Below are 16,804 nucleotides of genomic sequence, written 5' to 3'. Positions count from 1 at the left end.
TCTCATTATCAAACACTAAGTATACTTATTTCTGAGGTTTTCTATCAACATGTACATCATCTGTTACCATAAATAACAACAATTACATATCATAATTAACCAATTGTCAACAATCTCCCCCTTTGGCATTGATGGCAACAAAATAGGGAAAATTGGTGAAGTGACAAAAACTTAACTATCAAAATAAACATTACATCTATTACAACTTGTTCAAATTTACATATATGCTCCCCCTTACAATATAATTTACACTTTTATAATCTTCACATGTATTTCTCCCTATTGTATCTCTCCCAACAATCTCTCCTTTTTTCATGTATACAATTTTCACATCTCTCCCCCTTTGACATTAATGATAAAGGTCAAAATGTCAAGATTCTGTCCAAACTATCCCAAAATGGTTGTCCTTATGCTAAAATAATATTCATACAATCATGAAAATTAGTCTTCAAACTGTCCATACCTTTGGTCCATGTCTCTTTGGTAGATTTAGCTGATGTGAGAATTGCACATAAAGCATATGATGCAATCTCAACTACATTGATATTTGAATACAAAAAGTTTGTATATTTGTCCTTGGCCTTGACACATTCTTCTAGCTACTTCTCAATGAAATATAGTTTCAAAGCAATGGATACTCTAAAATCAAATATTCTCTTCAAGATCTTCTCTTTCCAAAGTTCCAGTTTCTTGATGTCACTATGAATACTGGAAACTTGACTCTCAAAATTGTCAACTTTGCTAGATGGATGCTAGATCTAGCTAGATAAAGCCTCTAGCTCACTCATCTTTGTCTCTATCTAACTATCAATATCTTTAGTCTATTTTTATGATAAGGTAAACTTAACATACAAAGCTTTCCCTTCCTACTAGCATTTCTAAAGTTCTTTTATGCATGTATCAAGATTAACTAAGTCATTCCTGATATTCTGGCAGATGGTGCTAAACAAGTTAGCATCATGGGAAATTTGAGCCTTCACCTCTGCAACATTCAATAAGTTTATGAACCCTTCATTGAATGAATTTACCACTTCTTGTGATCTCTATTTAGGATCTAACTCAGTATGTTGAACTACATCTATACTATGTACTTTGTTTGTCACTTCCATCAATGTTCTTTGCAAACTCGTTACTTTTTATTTTTCTTAATTAGCTTGGTTAGGGATGAGATTAGATCTATTTGATCATCATCATTGGTAGATAAATTGGAAAGACAAAGTGGATTAGATGAACTAGATGGTTTAGTCTCATGCTCCCTCTATTTCTTTGCTACTTCATTAGTTCTTCTCTCTTCCTCTTCTTTCTTTTCCTTTTCCTCTCTTTCTCTTTTCTCTTCTTATGTTTTCTTTTCTTCTTCCTCAATTTTCTTTTTCTTCTCTTCTTTTGAAATCCTTCTCTTATCTTCATCTTCCTTTCTTTTGCTTCCTTCCTCAAGCAATTATTGCTTGGCTTCTTCTATCTTCTTCTTTTCTTCTTCTAGTAGCCTCTTTTTTTCTGCAATTTTCCTCAACTAATCCTCAATATCTTTAATGTCAAGTACATTTGGTTTAGAACCACAAAATGGAGTGGCATCATCAATGTTAATTATAAAATTGGTTTGATCAATCAACATAGTATCACCACTTATTGACACTTCTGAGGTTCTAGGAGCTAGAGGAGATGCTACTTGTGACTTTCTCAAAATCTTACTAATAGTTGTTACAATATCCTTTTCCAACTTATCCTTTTCACCAACCATGAATAGAAATGATCTCAACTTATTTCTTACATATGGTGTGAGGTTATTCAACAATCCTTTTACTTTAACCTTTATCATCAATCTTGCAGATAGTCCTTCGCATAGAATTTTGAAGTTCAAGATCTTCTTCTCTTGTTGGAGTCTTCTTATCTATAAGTCTCTCATAGACTTTCTGGTTCACTACTCATTCAATATGCTTCAAACTTAGATCATTTTCTATGATATATCTCATAGTAGATATATCAATCTAATCCTTCACAAAGTTATTACATAAATCATAAAACTTGTTCATCTAAACAAAGTTACCTTAATTTGTAATAGCTATGTTTATCTTCTCAATCTTTGGCTTCTAGGGTTGCTGAGCTTTTCCTACTACTTGCTTAGGTTGAGTTACCTTTTTTGCTTGCTTAGATTCTTTTTCCTCATCTTCTTCATCACTTGACTCAATTGTCAATAATGTTTCTATCTCTTTCCTAGTCTGGTGGCTAGCTGTTTGACTCTCTTAGTCTTTGTAGACACTGCTTCAACTAATCTCTTTGATTTTCTATTGTACTTGCTGGGCTAAACATTGGACACTACTGCATATGGTATGCTCTATTCCAAAGATGTCTTAGAAACTGATACTAACAAGGGTATGTTTAGTACACCTTGTTTCATTAACTATCTCATGGCCTCAGATTCACTCTCTGTCATTCTGGCCTCTATAGTGCCTTTTTTATGATTGACTCAACCTTCTTATGGAATGCCTTCTCCAAGGTTTCTTGATGAGCATGCTATATAATCTCATCATACATTCCAAGTTTGTATTCTGCTTTATCTTTTTCTAAATTTAACAATAAATCAATGCAACTAACTACAACAACATCATTCAATTCATAGCTCAAGGGATCCAAAAATGTCTCTCAAGGTTTCACTACTTGAATATATATATGATCTATATCAGCTAGAATAAAAATATCCTCCTTGAATCTATCCATAATTGCTGGTGAAATCCTAACTCTTTGTTTCATATCATTCTAAAAAGTTCTCATAATTAGGTTTCCACTATCCAATATTTTGTCTACAAGGTGCCTTCAACATACCTCTAGAAACTTTTCCATTGTGCATCTGCCACTACTCATTATGTCTATGATTGAAAAGTAGGGAAATATCTTAAGTACATGGAAGAATATGTGATTTATCAATGACTAGAATCTAAACATACCATTCTTTGTCTTCTTAATCTTTTCAAGGTTTTCCAAGAGTTGCATTCTTAGTATTTCACTTAGATTCACTTACTCTTTCTCAACACATATCTTATATGATCCCTATATAAATCTTATTGAAAGTTCATCAATCTTAGAACTTGCACAAATTGAATAAGCAATAATTCTACTAAGAAATCTCACATCATCTTTCTCAAAGGAGCTGATTACCATAGCCTTTGCATTGTATACTACCTTAGTGTAACTTTCCCCTTTTTTCTTAGGCATCTTATCTCATATAGGTACACTGCCTTGTTTGCTAAGACTAGTTACCTCATGTATAAGGTTGATAGAAATATCAACTACATTTTCTTGCATCCATAGTTTTCCATCATGTATCCTACTCAATATGATTTAAATCCACTCATTTGTATCTAATTCATGGTAGAAATGATACTTAAGCAAGTCTAATTCTTTTAAATGTTCAAATCCGTGCTTCATAGTCATGTCATGGTAAAAGACTAGTTCCATATCCTTGTTCATATATTCACTACCAATTGACTCAAACTTGCAATTCAAATAATTTTCTGTCTTCAAGATAAACTACATTGTTCAGCGTAATAGACAGTGTGCAGTTAGGGTGTCCTTCATTAGGTTTTATGGAAACAATCTTAAACTTAGTTCTATCCTAATTCTCAATACTATGTACTAATGATATATACATGATCTTTATCAATATGAACTTTTTATTGAGCAAATTTGTAGAAAAAGGATAAATTACCTTTTTTTGAAAATAAGGTTTTCTTCAAAATCATTTTGACAAGTTGCTCCTAAATTTTCTTTGCTTCAGATGTGTTTGCAATGAACTAAAATTCAGTTCTATACTCCTTTATCCATCAAATTGAACTTGCATTTATTGCATACTTGGAAAATATGAAAAAATTATCAATTATGTTCTATAATCAAATAACTTCTCAAGATCATCTATCTAATCTTTAGATGTCACCTAAGGTTTACTATAGCCTCCTTCCATTGTGACAAATGTGCTCAAGATTTTGCATTGCAAAATTCTCTACAAAAACATACTTTTCATTTTCTATTACAAAATTAGCTTTTATTGTAATACTAGTAACTCTAAATTCCATCATAGCATGTTTAGATAAGCTCCAAATCACAAGAAAGCTTAGGTACCATCTAATCATAATTGGATACACCTTTTGCCAACTTTGCTACTTCTAATTCAGTCTTCAATTGAAGTTCTCAAATTTTGATGCTGTGAACAAACTTAATTCAAATTAATTGAATCAAACTCAACAACTGACTTCAATCTTCCTATCTCATCATCATCTAACTTTTCTTTTGAGATATCTATTAATTTCATGAATACTCCAGTAATTACTTCTCAAAGTTCATTCACAATGTTTCTTTGTTCTTCATTGTTAGATCAGGAGTTCCTTTCAAGGTTCCTTCTATCATTCCTTCTTTTCTCAATGTTTCTTCCATTGTTCCTTCTATCTCCAAAGTTCCTATCCATTCTATAGTACTTTGATGTGTGTTTGAAGTTGTTGCATAATTGACATATAGGTGCTTTGCTTCTAGGATTTTGTTGATCATCATGTGCATGACAATTCCAAGCAATGTGTCCTAAGTCATTACATTTATAACACATGATCTATCTTCTATCTTCATAAAATCTTCCTTCTCTCAATGTCCTTTCATTAGATCTTCTTCTATCTATAGGGTTAGTATATCTAGACATTCTACTATTTCTTCTATCAATATCATACTTAGGTATCCTACAATCAATTGCATTATGATCCATACCATGACAATTATGACAATAAAAGTCCTTAACATGATTAAATGAATTCTTAGTACAATCTCTTTTCATATGACCTATTTCCTTACATAAAAAACACTTACCTCTAAATTTATACCTGGTTGTCTTAGGAGTCTCCACTTGCTTTGGTTCATCCAAGATTTCAAGTTTCTTGTTTTGCACAACTTCTTTAGGTTTCTTAGAAGATTGACTAGATTCAATCTTATCATTAGATTTGTCATTTTCTTTTAGATCTAATCTAATCTTAGGTTTCTTCATAGACATGTTAATTAGATAACCAAGACTAGTCTTATCATAAGTAGGTCTCTGTATTGACATAGAATCATCAAGCTATTCTCTACTAGAATAAAGCTTCTCAAGCTGCTATTTGCATTGTGTCAATTCACCTTTCACAATAGTATTGTACTCATGGAGTTCTTAATGATCTTCTTTCAATGTTTCAAAATTAGATGTTCTTTTTTCCAGACTTGCTTTCAAATCTACATTTTCAGTCTTCAAATCATATTCAACTTTGTGATGATCATTTCTCAAAGTCAACTTCAAATTTGTAATCTTAAACTCATGCTTCAAGATCTTGTACTCTATCTTCAACTTTGAATAGTCATCATCACTAGTTCTAGATTCAATAGATTCAAGCTTGGATTCCAGATGTTCAATATTTTCTTTTAATTGACCAATGTATACTTTAGAGTCTTCATATTTTTCCTTTAGCTTATCTCTTTCTTCAGTAAGGAGATCAATTTCTTCAAGAGCTTTTTCATCAACTATTCCATATCCATAGGGATCTTACTTAAGCTATTAAGCCTCTTCAAAGTAACTATTCTTTGATACCAATTGTTAGAAATAAGGATTACTAAGAGGGGGGCAGGGGTGAATTAGTTAACCTACAAACTTTAATTGCCAACTAGATATTATTAGTTACTTTAAACCACACATAAAAAAGAAATAAAGTAATGTTGAATAGTAATAGTAACAATACATACAGATAATTTATAACACCAAATTTTGTTAACTAGGGAATCCCTGGCCAAGGGAAAACCTTGGTGGGGATGATACCCACTAGATAATATATTTATACATATGTTCCTTATTAGAGGATGGACCTTGTTAGGAGTCAATTAGAAAATTCAGTATAAGGAGTCCCTATTAGGAGACTTTGAATCCCTATTAAGAGATTCCAACCCTATTAGGAGTTGTGGTACAATGTATACAATGTAAACAAAAAAATTCTTTCCTTCAATTCTACTATCCTACATCATCAAAACATGATTAGCTTTGTTCCTCATAGTCCATACAAACTTTTGAGGTTATACACATCATCACAAACATGTATACTATCTCCATGTAACTTTGCTTGTCATAATATGACATCTGCAATATGTTATATACAAAACAATACACTAGTTTAAATTAAATTCTATACTTTGACAATTTTCTAATTACCAAACACTAAGTATCATTATTTTTGAGGTTTCCTATTAGCATGTACATCATGTGTTGCCATAGATGACAATAATTACATATGATTATTAGCCAATTTTCAATAGATGCACTGTTCAAATATCTAAATATCCTTTTTACTATTGCATAATGATACTCTTTAGGATCAACTTGAAATTTTACTACAATCCCAACTGCATTTTCTATATCTGGTTTAGTGTGAGTCAAATATTGCATTCCTCCAATCATAGATCTATACTTCTTTTGCTCAACTATAGGTGTTTCATCTTTACTAGATAACTTGTGACTAGTTATCATGGGCCTATTAAAGGGTGTTTCATCTTTTTAGATACTTAGTTTGTGAAATAAATATCCCATATCTACTCTATGCAATCTAAAATCCTAGTAAAAACTTCATTTCTTCTATCATGCTCATTTCAAATTCATTTTTCATCTATTTAGAAAACTTATCACTTTCTTTATTATTTCCTCCAAATATTATGTCATCAACAAATATTACAATGATAAACAAACCATCATCAGATTTTCTTAAGTATAGATTACCATCTACTGTACCTTTAATAAATCCAACCTTAGACAAATACTGGTCCAACCTTGCATACTAGGTTCTAGGTGATTTCTTCAAACCATACAATATTTTCTTTAATATGTAGACAAAATCTTTATCTTCCATTAGAGGGAATCCATCAGGTTGCTCAATATAGACTTCTTCTTCAAGTTCTCCTTTCAAAAAAGCTGACTTGACATCCATATGATAAACCTTGAAATTTTTTCCTACTGCATAAGCCAAGAACATCCTTACAGCTTCCATTCTTGCCACAAGTGCATATATTTCCTCATACTCTATGCATCCTTGCTATGAGTAACCTTTACAAACAAGTCTAGCCTTGTTTCTCACAACTTCTCCTTGCTCATTCGTCTTATTTCTAAATACCCACTTGGTTCCTATCCCATTCTTATCTTTGGGTCTAGGAACTAATTCCCATGTTTCATTCTTTATAATCTGATTTGATTCTTCTTTCATTTCTTTCATCCAATGATCATCCTTACATGCCTCTTTTGTGCTCTTAGGTTCTACTTGAGAAATTAGACATAATTTCTCATTCACTCTATTCCTTGTCATCACACCTTAATCCTTAATCCCAATTATCTTCTCTAGAGGGTGATTCTTTGTTATGTTTCTAATGGAGGTGGGAGTTGATATCTCAACTATTATCTCTTCTCTAAGTTTAGATCTCTATTCTTCTTTATTCTCAATAGAAACATCATTCTACAATAATTTTTAGTGTTAGAAATAACTTCAGCATTCTATCTAAAAATTAAAAAATTATCCCCTTCTTCATCATAATTATAATCTGCCATCTTCTCTTTAGTACCAAACTTTTCATCAATCCTTACATTTGCGTACTCTGCTATTGTCTTAGTTCTACATTTGAAACATGTATATGCTTTACTTTTTAATGAGTTTCCAAGAAAAATACCTTCATCACTTCTAGGATCAAACTTACCATTATCATCATCTCTCTTTACGTAACACTTCCAAATATTCTGAAATACTTGAGTGATGGTGAATGACCAAACCATAACTCATAGGGTGTCTTACTCATACCTTTTCTAACTTGTACTTTGTTTAGAGTATATATTGTAGTGTTAACTACTTCTCTCCAAAATGTCTTTGAGACATCATTCTCAAATTTTTGGAAATGTGAGCTAGGTAAGGTAACTAAGAGAGAGAGGGGGGCGGGGGGGGGCGTTGGGCAGGCATGGGGGCGGGGGCGGGTGAATCAAGAACCAATAAAACTTCAACATATTTCACCATTTAATCCTTCATAAAATATTCAGATCTAATTACATGCATGAAAGAATGAAATCAATAAAACATTCATAAAATATCGACACAAGATATGGTGACCTAGAAAAATTCCAAATAGAAAGTATAACTGGGGTTGGGATGATACCCACAAACTTTAGTACTGTACTGTAATGTTGGTCGGTTAAGGCTTATAATTGATCAAGTCTAGATTGATTGGTCAAGACTTGAAAACTAGCATACTTAAAGAATTTTCAGAGTGGAACATAGTGGTACAAACCAATTGATCTCATCTATTATGAATTTAAAGTTATGACATCCCAAATAGGGGTACTGATCAATTTTCACTTTTTGACACTAGTAAAAAGTTATAAATTGCATTTGGAATTGCTTGAAAACTGATCAAATGGATTCATCATAGGATCAAATTTAGAATATAGAAAGTGTGTGACTTCTAGAATGCAATGAAAAAGGAATTTTCTTAGTATGCTTAACTAGGTCAAAGTTATAATCAGTCAAACAGTGCCTCACAAAATTTAGGGCAATTTGCATCAGCATGATAGAGATAAGTAACCAACTTTGAGGGATTCAAAACCTAGTCAAAACATATCAAATTGACATGAAAATTGAAAAATAGGTTCATTAATATACATACTAAACAATCCCAAAGTCATGAGTCATGAAACATAATTAGGTGCAAGGTACTCAAATGCAAACTAGGCCTTCTATCATTGTTTGACACTTGGGCAAAAATGCGAAAATGAACACTACTCAAAATAAAACTTTGCAAAATGACATAGAATGATAGTTTATCATTATAGGATGTATGTATATGGTGAATGAAAGGTGATAGAAACATAAAACACCTCTTAGGCCGTATAAAAATGTTTGGATACATAAGCATGAAAATGCGCTTATAGAGCTCAAAATGACTCAAAATTTTGTAATGGTACTCAAAATGTGAATGAAATTTTGAGTCCCAACATTGTACAAGTTGATCAGGAAAGTCTTTCCATTTACCCAGTTTTGACATCATCATGTCTTCAACTTGCTTCTTCTCATGTGCACTGCTTGTTTCATATCTAAGTGATTTGAAATTTCTCATACCAACTCCTTCTTCTATTTCCTTTCATTTTTCCTAAAATGTAGGTGGAGAATATTTGAAAATAACTTCCTCTACATCATCCTCACCTACAATTTATTTCTAGACCTTTATGCTTTTCTTGTGTATACCACAATAGATGATTTGGTAGGTCTAATTATGATAATCTTACCTTTCTTCCTTATAGGTTCTTTTTCTTCTTCAGAAATTATTTCTTTTGCTTCATCTTCTTCTACATTATCTCCTTTTCCTTCAGTCAATAAGAGAGTAGAACTTTCTTGTCTCATCTTTTCTATCCTCTTCTCTCATTTTCTTGCTACTTGAGGAAGCTTGATTTCAAGTTCTATTCTAACTTTGGATTCATCATAAGTACCAAAATATGTGGCCTTGGGATCCATAGGTTCATTCAACAATGCCTAAATGATATCCTTGGTGTTATTAATTTTAACCTCATAGCTGAGAGATTTAACCCACACCACTCTAGGTTTGACTGCTTGAATGTACACTTTGTCACAACCCACTATGAAATAAACATTATCCTTGTGATCTTCTACAAGTTTCCTTGGAATTATATATTTTCTATTCATCTTTTCCAGAGATGAATCAAAATAATTGTCCATGATACCAATGAAGTTCTCACCCATCTTTGCTATACATTCATTAATCTGATAAAACATTGGTACATCTTTTCTCCATACAACTGAGCCTTTAGAAGGGAAATTTTTTTTTGTGCATAGAAATATAAACAAGTTAAGAGTGCACCAAACTTACACAAATTGTTCTTTGCTGTTCTAATGCTCTCCATGTTCTTGTTGAACTAATTCAACATTAGCTTGGAAAGGTCAAATGACATGTCTTTCTTCACCACCTTGAGAGCCATATCAATTGCCTCATATGACACACTATTGAGATGACTAAAGCTATAGATCTTATGGGTGATCACATGAATTTTGAACTTCAGCTCCATGTCAGTCATATTTATAATCTTTGTTCCTCTTCCATCCCACTCAACAAGAGTCTTATTTTCTAGTTCTACCTGACTTAGGGTTTTGGTAGTCTTAGCTTTGATCAAAATTGGGAGTTGTGTTATCTTGTGAATCATTTTCTTTGTGATTTGAATAGGCTGCTTCAACCATAACTACCCATTGTGTACATATCTAAGGATAAACCTTATCCATTTAATTTAAAAATCTTGGGGACATATGAAGAATGTGTGTTAAACCCTTAGTCTCCAAGTGTTGATGCTCAGGTTTCAACACACCATTCACATATAACATCTTCAAAGACTCATCCATCTCTAGGGTTCCAAGTTCTTGTATTGAATTGTGACAATGTGAATACATATTGTTAACAAGTAATACCTTGGGTGGAATCTAAGATTGAGCTCAAATTGGGTCAAGTGCTTCTAGAATTGCTAGACTCAACTTGAAATCTGGTGCCTTCCATTCAATTTCATGAACCAACATCTTGGACCCTTTCTTGGTTTTATTGCTAGAGAATGTCATGCTTGACAGGGTTTAAGAAAACACAAAAAATTATAGAAACAAACAAATAGATTGATTGGAAGCAGAAAAATCTCTTTTTGCAAATCACTCTTTGAAAAAATTCATGATGAAAAATGAATTTGATTTCCTCCCTTTTAATAGTTTTCACTTTTCAAATGCCATTAATGCTTGGTATAGTTGCTCAATCAGTGATAGACTATCTTCCACTTGGTTCAACCTTAATGCTTGATAGGGTCATTCATAGCTCAATGTCTACACAATGTTGTAGTGTATCTCGACCTAGCTCAGTAGGGTCTTGCAACCCAACTTAGCTTGATAAGGTCTTGAATTATGCAATCACTTGGTGATCCCTTTGCATCTTAAATGTTGATATGGATTTTTCTTTCTAGCTGGTTCAAACTAATGTGAGATGTTTGTTTCAAAGTCTCAGTTCTAGTTATTCCATAGGGAATCCAAGTTGACATGCTTGAGTCACCCAACTCTTGAGTGACATCTACTTCATGACTTGGACTTTCATTGTTAGAAGATTTAGGTATTCATTGTTTCCTCATCTACTTCCTAATGTTGTCAACTTTGACTTTCTTTTTATCCTCAACTCTTCTAGTGCTTGTATAGTTCTTGGAAAGATGTCCATGTTTTGTACAAATAAAACATCTTCTAGTGGTGTCTCTTGTCCTCATGTGATGTTTCGCACAATTTTCTCTAATTTGCCAAAATTCTCCAAAGTAGTTGCATCTACACCAAGTGTTGTAGTCCTATCCAAATATGGCTTTCACAATCTATTTTTATGGATTTAATATATTGGTTTTGCATTTAGAAGATTTGTGTCCTTGTTTATTGCACTTATGACATTTACCTTCAAACTTAGGTTTTTCCTTTCATTCACTTGCTCTATGACCATGCTTGTTGAAATTGTAACACTTTTAATTGAATTTTGCTTTACCATTACTAAAATATTTGTTTGATGTATGACCTAACTTACCATAATGATTACAAGTAGGATTTTGATTCTTTTGAGCTCCTTTCTTAGATGATTCACCTTCTTCTATGAATCATATTCCTGCTTTGCCTTTCTATATTTACTAACTTTTCTCATTCAACTGATTCATGTCTACTTGAGACTTCAACATTCTTTCATTGGTTTGTTTCTTAGTGTTTGGATCATTCTACAATATTTCATTCTCTGGTCTTAGATTCATGGTTTCTTCATTTGCACTAGTGAGCTGATCAATGAAGTCCGCATATTGAAGGGATAGATGTCGAATTTCATTGTTCTTACCTTCTATCTCTTCTTTGGCTTTGTATTTTTCTTCCATGACTTCACATAATCTTACTAACTAAATTTCTCATTCTCCTTTCATCTTTCTAACTTCTTCTTGAAGATTGGATTTCTTTTCAAGTAGATTTTTGATTGCATCATTAGCTTTATTTGAGTTCTTTTCAGGAAAAATATTTCCAATTATTTCTTTAATGTGGAGATTGTCATTCATTTTTTACTACAAGATATTTTCTTCTTTTCAATGATTGAGAAAGTTGCTCCTTTTCTTTCTTCAAATGCCTAATAGCCGATTCAAGATCCAACTTTTCATTGTCAATAGCCTTAGCTATGTTGTACACCTCCATTGCCTCTGCTCCTTGCTCAAGTTGTTAAAAATTTTTCTCTGAGAACCACAATGCTCTGATGCCAATTATTGGAAATAAGAGATAGGTAATGTTGTTGGGGGGAGCAGGGGTTGAATTAGGAAACAATAAAATTTCAACTTATTTTACCAATTAATCCTTCATAAAATATTCTAGTCTAATTGAACCCATGAAAGAATGAAAGTAGTAAAACATTCATAACATATTGACACAAGATATGGTAACCCAGAAACCTTCCAAATAGAAGGTAAAACTAGGGTGGAGATGATATACACAAGCTTTAGTACTACAATATAAAGTTGGCCACTTAAGGCTTACAATTGATCACTTTTGATGACCTACCCTATTCACAGTAGTGAGCACTGCTAGGTCCAACTTGTAAAAGAATTTACAAAACATACAATGAAGTATGCACTTAGTAAAGAGATTTTTCAAAGATTGTTAAGTCTACTCAGTTAAAGGATTTAGCTAATACACCTGTTAGGATGAATTAGTGGCTGATCTCTAATCTACAATTCTGATTTTTTGGTTGAGATACCTTTGAAATGTAATGATCACCTTTCTGTGATAGATAAATCATTGCTGCTCATTATATTGCTAGTATGCTTTTTTACTTCACACTTTTATTCTCTATATTTGCATCATATATTCTATATTCAAGTTTGGATGTGATGCAATACATTACATATATACCAATCCAAATTACAATTCATCAAAGTCAACTATAACATAGTTTTTCATCAAGATCAAAAAGTCAACCCAACTATTGGCACTCAAGTTTTGAAGAAAAAATCAATAAGGTTTTGATACTTGAAAACCATTCTCAACACTTGAAATTTTCATGCAATCGGTGGACATAGAATATTAGTTCATACTAATCACTTCAAAGTACTCTGACTCAGTTAGCACTGGTGATTTGATGAACACTATGAAATTTGGTATATAAACTGAATCACTTGGTTGACATTGCATGGCTCAGTCAAAACTAACCCTGTGAGATCGTTATAAACTAAATCACTTGGTTGACACTCCTTCACTTGGTCAACACTAGATTCACATCACTAACACTGCGAACTTCATAGACATTGGAGAGCATGGTTGACATTGTGCAACTTGGTTAATACTGTGAAGCTTAGTTTGCATTGTCATTCATGAACTTGGTAGATACTACTTGGTGTGAAATAAATGTAGATTCTAGAACTCAATAGGAACTATAGAACTCAATAGTAACTGGATTCCTCGGTTAACACTATAAACTACAAGATAAGCTTGATAGTTGCTAACCAATTGACTAAGTGTGAATCACTAATAAACAAACTTTGACCATAATGTCAACACAAATAGCATCACCCTTACTACTTTTGCTACTGACTTATTCCTTCTTTCAAAAATCCCATTCCATTTAGGTGTTTTAGGTGAAGATAATTTTCTTTAGATTCCATTTTCTTCATAGAACATGTTGAAATCTCTAGAGGTGAACTCTCCTCCTATATCTGATCTCAAAAATTTAATCTTAACACCATATTCATTTTCAACTCTATTCTTAAATATCTTAAATTTCTCAAAAGATTTATACTTATCTTTAAGAAATGCTACCCACATCATCCTAGTGAAATCATCAACAAAAATCATAAAGTGCCTTTCACCATAGAATCCTTTGGTTCTTGTGAGACCACTCAGATCTGTGTGAACAATCTCTAGTTTCTCTCTAATATAGAACTTCTTGCTAGGAAAAGACACTTTCCTCTACTTAACCAAAATACATTCCTTGCAGATAATATTAGTAGGCTTAATAATCTTAGGTAGATCTCTTACTGCAAATGTACTACTAACCTTTACAATATTATCAAAGTTTATATGACAAAACCTTCTATGCTATAACCAACTATTGTCAACTTTTGCAACCAAATATACTATTTTAGTAGGATTCAACTGAAATACATTACCTCTGGATCTAGTTCCAATATCAATTAGCTTACCATCTTTTTCTTTGATAATGCAACATATATCCCTTGTCTATCAATTGCCCAACATTTAAAAAATTATGCTTCAAACCATTAAGAAAATAAACATCATCAATGTTAGTTTCACCATTAAAAGTAATAGATCCAATCCTTATGATATGATAGGCTACATTGTTACCAACTCTAACAATACTATTAGAATATATAGTCCACTAATATAACTGGGAGGGTAGGGGTGGTAGGAGGGTGAAGGGGGGGTGTGAATAATCTATACAACTATTTTCAAAATCATTATCTTTAAACAATCTTAACCATATGAGTAATATTAATTGAAACCACAACAAGATACTCATACATAATTAACACCAGATATGCTAACTATGAAAACCATTGATCATAGGTAAAATCCCAATGGGGATGGTACCCACAAGATGATGTACTAATATAAATATTACTTGTTAGAGGATAGACCCTATTAGGAGTCTATTACAACATTCAGTACATATGAGTCTGTATTATGAGACTTTGAATACTTGTTAGGAGATTCAAACTTTGTTTAGAGTTGTGGGAAATAGCTAGAACCACTGCCCAAACAACTTCAAGGTTAAGATCAAAGAATCCATTGTCCAAATGATCTTTGTATTATTCCTTGTAGAATAATAGAACTAAAATGTACTTCCTTCCTCTATCTCTATCCTTTCAACCAAACTTCTTCTTCTTTAGATCTTGTAAATTGGATCTCATACTACACATCCAATGATCCCTTAGATCACTTACACACATTTAGTAATCATTTTTCTCCTTCTTGCATTGCACACTAATAATTTGCATCCCACATGGTTCTCTAACCCAAGTTCCATCACAAACAAGGAAAATAACTTTCCTTTATACTGAATCTTCATAATAATTGCTTGAGTCAGCCTTAAGGCTTTCCCAATTAATTAAAATAAGATAAGTAATTAAATCATAATTATAATAGCACTATTGGCTTACAGTCTATACAAAACTTCACATGTGTGACTCTAGGTCTTGTGCACTTGCTGATGTTATCACTTGACTATCTTTTTTCTTTGGATGACTCCACATCACCTCATTATATCTTGGCTAAAAGATATAATGCAAACATCAGAAATTTCCAAATAGATGTTTTATTTCTATGCTTCTCTTAGTAAATCGACTGTAACTTCCTTACAACTTTGATTCAAACTTAGTCCTCTTAACCACATTATGAAGAAAACCTTAGGAACATGTCATCCACTCTGAATCATTTAAAACTTCCTCAACTTTTGCACATCATAAGGTCTTTGACTTCTATACTTCCATTCTTTACAAAATTACTACTACGTTGACATCAATGTTAAATGAAATCATGAATGCAACATATCAATACTCTTCAATACTAAGGATACTCCCCAAATGTAGTATCATTGGTATTCATGCTAACAAGATGATGAATATGTAAGAAGCTATGTTGGTAGAATATTTGAGATTGTTGTAGGAATCAAATCATATGGTGGAACCAAGGAAGAAAATGAAATTTTATGGAAGATCTCAAAAACTAATGCCACCATTTAATAAAGTAGCACAAATGATTGAAATTTTGATACCCTATACTAAGAAGTTCTCCAAGGAAAAATTTATTTGGATATTAGAAGCAACATAAATAGGTTTAAGACAATCTGGAGAATTGACAAGAGTGGAGACAACTTTTAGTGCCTTAAGTGTTTGGCCATGTGGTGTAACAACTAGTCTTGATCCTAACCCAAATTCTTTCTATGGCCTCCTTAGGTCTCTGTCTTTACCTAATAGGGTTTCTTTGTACCCTACTTCTATTTAGCATCCTAGCTATGAGGACCTATTGGATTCAACTAGTGAACACCAACTAGATAGAATAATCGCTCTCTTACTACTTCCTAGGCTTGCTTTGGTACTATTGCTTCCTCTTCACTAACTCCACAATATGCCTCAACATCATAAATAACACCCCAAATGAAAACATGAGAATCTTAGGAGGCACTAGAATTATTTCCAAGACTTACTACCACAATTGGTATATAAACCCTAATCAAGTTCCAAGAATCACATAAAATTGCACAAAATTACTTGCAGCAGGGCTATAAGTAATTAGGCCTCCAATTCATGAAAATCCTGAATAGGTTGAAAAAATCCTTAGTAAGGGGGTAAATTAAGCATGGATTTAGATACCATTTCTAGAGTACTAAATGATTATTGAGGTCTCAAGCTCCCAATACATCCATATAGTATGACCTACAATAGTGCCTAAAAATTAGGGTTTGCAAGAAATTCAACCTATTTGGCATGAATTAAGTTTTACAGTCTATAGAAACTTCATCAATGCCTTCCCTTGAAGTTGGGAATCCACCACACATAATTCTAAAATTATCTAGGATTAGATTGAAGCAATCTAAGAATTTAATCCCTCCTAATACCTATGTACTTTATTGTTATCCTTAGGCATGCAACTGAGGCTTGCCTAGGGAATTATGAAAAAAATATCTTCCTTTCTTTAGAAGCCCCCTTCTTCACTGTAAAATATGT

The sequence above is a fragment of the Cupressus sempervirens genome, chromosome 11 (assembly GCF_028749045.1).
Source record: "Cupressus sempervirens isolate cs-2001-9-10 chromosome 11, ASM2874904v1, whole genome shotgun sequence".
Lineage (NCBI taxonomy): Eukaryota > Viridiplantae > Streptophyta > Pinopsida > Cupressales > Cupressaceae > Cupressus > Cupressus sempervirens.
This window is presented reverse-complemented; position numbering follows the sequence as displayed.